This window comes from Heptranchias perlo, unplaced genomic scaffold, assembly GCF_035084215.1.
Source record: "Heptranchias perlo isolate sHepPer1 unplaced genomic scaffold, sHepPer1.hap1 HAP1_SCAFFOLD_60, whole genome shotgun sequence".
In the NCBI taxonomy this organism is placed as follows: domain Eukaryota; kingdom Metazoa; phylum Chordata; class Chondrichthyes; order Hexanchiformes; family Hexanchidae; genus Heptranchias; species Heptranchias perlo.
The window spans coordinates 2,009,714-2,015,007 of NW_027139623.1; the positions used below are offsets into that span (position 1 = coordinate 2,009,714).

Genomic DNA, 5,294 nt, shown 5'->3' on the forward strand with positions numbered 1-5,294 from the left:
ACACTCATTGGTTCCCCTCCCTCTCCTCCCCTGAAGGAGCTGACTCTGACTGTGTTCGGTTCTACACTCACTGGTTCACCTCCCTCTCCTCCCTTGAAGGTGCTGACTCTGACTGGGTTCAGTTCTACACTCACTGGTTCCTCTCCCTCTCCTCCCCTGAAGATGCTGACTCTAGCTGGGTGTCTATCCTCGACCCCTCATTTCGATACTATATCCCTCCCTAGTGCTGCCTGTCAGCAGTCCATCTGTGATATCTCCCAATTTTGGCGACGGACTCTCTCTGACCAGTCACCATTTCTCCTCCATTTAAAGACGGCCCCTGATCTGTCACTATTTCTCCTTCATTTGCAGATTCTCCCTGACCTGTAACTATTTCTGCTTCATTTACAGACACTCGCTGACCCGTCACCATTTCTCCTTCATTTACAGACACTCCCTGACCAGTCACCATTTCTCCTTCATTTACAAACACTCCCTGACTAATCACCATCCCTCTCAGCATCTCCCTCGTCCGTTCAATTGTGAACAAGGCCCTTGCCTCCCACAGTCTTATTGCGGATGGCTGCATTAACAATACTAGAACAGCAGTCGGCCATTCAACCCCAGGAGCCTGTTCCGTCTTTCAATTAGACCATGGCTGATCTGTATCTTAACTCTATCTACCCTCCTTGGTATCATAACCCTTAATACTCTGGCCAAACAAAAATCTATCAGTCTCAATTTTCAAATTTACAATTGACCCCCAGTTTCAACAGCTTTTTGGAGTGAAGAGAGTTCCAGATTTCCACTCCCCTTTGTGTGAAGAATTGCTTCCTGACATCACCCCTCAATGGCCAAGATTTAATTTTAAGGTGATCCCAGCATTGGTCCAGACTCTCGCACCATAGTAAGTGGTTTACCTCCATCTACTCTATTAAATCCTTTCATCATCTTAAACAGCTCAAATAGATCACCCCTTAATCTTGTATATTCAAGAGAATACAAGCCTTGTCTGTGCAATCTATCCTCATCATTTACGTAAGTGATCTATGTAAGCACAGGATAGAAATTCAGAACAGACAGTTTGAGTTTCTCTGAAACATTATTTCTCCTTTGACCATACTGCGCTGTAAATCCCCCATCGAACACACTCTCGCTCCTTGCCCTTATTAAACTGTAAATCCCCCGTCCCACACTCTCTCACTCCTTGCCCCTATTAAACTGAAAATCACCAGTCCCACACTCTCACTCCTTGCCCCTATTAAGCTGCAAATCCCCCGTCCCACTCTCTCCCTCCTTGCCCCTATTAATCTGTGAATCCTCCGTCCCACACTCTCCCTCCTTGCCCCTATTAAGCTGTAAATCCCCCGTCCCACACACTCTCCCTCCTTGCCCCTATTAATCTGTAAATCCCCCTTCCCACACACACTCCCTCCTTGCCCCTATTAAGCTGTAAATGCCCAGTCCCACACACTCTCCCTCTTTGCCCCTATTAATCTGTAAATCCCCCGTCCCACACACTCTCCCTCCTTGCCCCTATTAAGCTGTAAATCCCCCGTCCCACACACTCTCCCTCCTTGACACGTCCTCACTGTTTGAAATCCAGATTCATCGCAGCCTCTATTTTTCTCCCTTTCTCTCCTGAAGGTGCTGCGTGATGGTGGGGTTCGGGCCCAGTCACTGTTTACCCTCCAGTACCCGGCCAAGTGTTAATTCTGCACCTGTGAACCTATACACCGAGCTATCGGTATTTCAACCATGGGGAGCAGCACAGCCAGAGTCCCTGTCTGATTCCGTCCGCCAAAGCTGAGGCCAATGGGAGCAGATCAACAACAACCTGCATTTGCACTGAGCGGAGTCTCAGCAACACCGAGTGCGGCTCAGGCCCCGAATCAGAGCCGGGGAACCGGGGGGACGGGCGGGCGGGCTCCCCGGGCTCCATCAAACCCCTCTGCAGGGAAGTAGCGATCAAAATGGTCAGACAGAGCAGCGAGATGTAACTGTATGACATATTTCATTGCATTCCCTTTATCTTCGTCGAGGCTGTTCTCTCCACCCCAGAGGGCTGTGGATGTTCAGTCGCTAGTGTATTCAAGCTTGAGTTTGATACATTTTTGGACAAGGCAATCAAGGGATATGGGGATAGGGCGGTAAAGTGGAGTTGAGTTAAAAAATCAGCCATGATCTATTGAATGGCAGAGCAGGCTCGAGGGGCCGTATGGCCTACTCCTGCTCACATTTCATATGTTCTTATCCTGCCAGAGGTGCGGTGCCCAGAACTGAACACAGTACTCTAAATGAGGTCTATCCAGAGCTCTGTATAACTGTGACATAACTTCCAATCCTTTTTATTCCAGATCCCTTGAGATAAAGATCAAAATTCCATTACTATTTTAACTTTTTTTTGCACCTTTTCGTGAATTCTGTACTTGGTCCCATAAATTTCGCTGCTCATCCGCAGTTCCTAGTTTCTTGCCATTTAGAAAATACTCTGTCTATCTTTTTATGGTCCAAAGTGGATGACCTCACATTTCCCCACGTAGAACTCCATCTGCCACAGTTTCAATCACTCACTGAATCTATCAATGTCCCTTTTCAACTTTCTGCTTCCATCTATAATGCTTACTGTGCCACATAATTTAGTGTCGTCAGCACATTTGGATATAAGGCTCTCTACATAAGAACGTAAGAAATAGGAGCAGGAGGAAGCCATACGGCCCCACGAGCCCACTCTGCCATTCAATCAGATCATGGCTGATCTTCGACCTCAACTCCACTTTCCCTCCCGATCCCCATATCCCTTGATTCCCCGAGCGTCCAAAAATCTATCGATCTCAGCCTTGAATATCCTCAACGACTGAGCATCCACAGCCCTCTGGGGTAGAGACTTCGAAAGATTCACAACCCTTTGAGTGAAGAAATTTTTCCTCATGTCGATCCTAAATGGCCGACCCCTTATCTTGAGACTATGAGCTCCAGTTCTTAACTCTCCAGCCAGGGGAATCAGCCTCTCAGCATCCACCCTGCCAAGCCGACTAAGAATGTGATACATTTCAATGAGAATACTTCTCATTTTTCTATCTCCACAGAATATAGGCCAATTTTACACAATATTTCCTCATACAGGAAGACCTCCTTACTCTGATATTGCAACACCCTTACAATAAAGGCTAACATATCATTTGCTTTCCTCACTCGCATTAGACCCTTTGTAGCTCACTGTTTCCAGCATATTTTTCCTCTATTCCTTCTGCAGGGAAAAGAAATGAAGACTGAAATCATTTTACCATAATTACACCCGTTTATGTTTTGGAAACAATATCCAACTGAACTGCATCAAATTCGATTATAAACTTTAGAGTTTCTGAAGGAAACAAACTAATAAGAACACTTAATTGCGATGACCGGGAATCGAACCCGGGTCAATTGCTTGGAAAGCAGCTATGCTCACCACTATACCACCATCGCTGACAATGCACGTTACTAAAATAGTTGATAAACATCAGACCCTGAACAGTCACTGCAGGCTGTTGGATTTTGTTCTTCATTTAAACTGGTTTCTGACGGATCCTTTCTCGCTCTGTTGCAGTTCCCGTTTCCGCCCAGTCGATGTCGCCAACTCCCAATCAATGGAAATTACACAACAGCCAGTCATTCTTCACCTGATATCGGCCGCATCACCCATTCAGTGAGGTTAAATAATTATATTAAATCATTACAGAGACCTGACTACCAGTTGGCACGAATGGCTGCTTAATATTCAAGTCTATAAGATCTTTAGAAAGGACAGAGAAGTCGGGAAAGGAGGAGGAGCAGCAATATTGCTAAAGGACAATATTACAGCAGTTCAAAGATAGAATATCAGTGAGGGTGAGCGGGCAGTGTAAACACTCTGAGAGAGACCCATCACAAATGTCCCCACTGTACTACTCCAGAAGGTATAAGAAGGGCGAGTGGGGGAGGATTTCTTCATTCTTTGTGAAAGTGTTTGTGAGATTGTGGAAATGTCTGGAAGAGGAAAAACCGGCGGTAAAGCTCGGGCCAAGGCCAAGTCTCGCTCATCCCGAGCCGGACTGCAGTTTCCTGTGGGCCGTGTTCACAGGCTCCTGCGTAAGGGGAACTATGCTTAACGTGTGGGTGCCGGAGCCCCGGTCTATCTGGCTGCTGTGCTCGAGTATCTGACGGCTGAAATCCTCGAGCTGGCCGGCAACGCGGCCCGGGACAACAAGAAGACCCGCATCATCCCCAGACACCTGCAGCTGGCCATCCGCAACGACGAGGAGCTCAACAAGCTGCTGGGACGGGTGACCATTGCTCAGGGTGTTGCCTGATATCCAGGACGTGCTGCTGCCAAAGAAAACCAGCAATGTGAGCTCCAAGAGCAAGTAAAGCGGCCAAGAATTAATCTGATAACCCAAAGGACAGGACCAACTTTATAGAAATCTTTGTAGAAGGAAAATAAATTGAATACGAGATTAATGCAGTAGATGCAATATATTTGGATTTTCCGAAGGCCTTCGATAAGATACCGCATTGTGGACTCATGGCTAAGTTCAGAGCACGTGGAGTCAGGGTCAGGTGGCAGAATGGATAGTCAGTTGGCTACAAAACAGGAAATTGAGAATGGAGGTTACGGGTCGCTACTGAGACTGGCAAAAGGTGGGAAGTGATGTTTCAGTTGCTGGGACCACTGTTGTTCACAATTTACATTAACGATTTGGATTCGGGAATCGGAAGAACAATTCCAAAATTTGTGGACGATACCAAATTGGGGGATGTAGTTAATACAAAGGAAGATGCAAGAGGACATTAATAAACTTGCAGAATGAAGAATGAGGAGGTCACACACTGCTTGGATAATAAGAGTCTGAACGGGATAGAGGAGCAAAGGGATCTGGTGGTACAGATATAAAAATTACTAGAAGTAGCGACGCAGCTCAAAAAGTTCATAAAATGGAAACTCAAACACTAGGATTCACTTATTGAAAGATAGAATTGAAAAGCAAAGAAGTTATCTTAAACTTGTATGGGACCTTGCTTCGACCAAACTTGGAGTATTGTGCACAGTTCTGGTCTCCATATTATAGAAAGGACGGAGAGGGATTGGAGAAGGTGGAAAATGAATCTCATGACACGAGAAATGAGAGAAGATTCTTATGAGGAAATGCTGAACAGACTGGGTGTGTTTTCTCTGGAAAAGAGAAGGCTGAGGGTTGACCTGATGGAGGTCTTACGATAGGGTTTCATAGAGTAGACATAGAGAAAATGTTTCCACTTGTGCGGAGTCCAAAACCAGAGGTAATAAATATAAAATA

At 46.0% G+C, this 5,294-nt stretch overlaps 1 non-coding gene across 1 annotated transcript; it reads right to left on the reverse strand.

The window, feature by feature from the left end:
* Positions 1–3,375: 3,375 nt before the first annotated feature.
* trnag-ucc (transfer RNA glycine (anticodon UCC)) lies at positions 3,376–3,447 on the reverse strand. The gene has a single exon. It is a non-coding gene; the product is annotated as a tRNA-Gly (tRNA).
* Between the last annotated feature and the right edge of the window lie 1,847 nt (positions 3,448–5,294).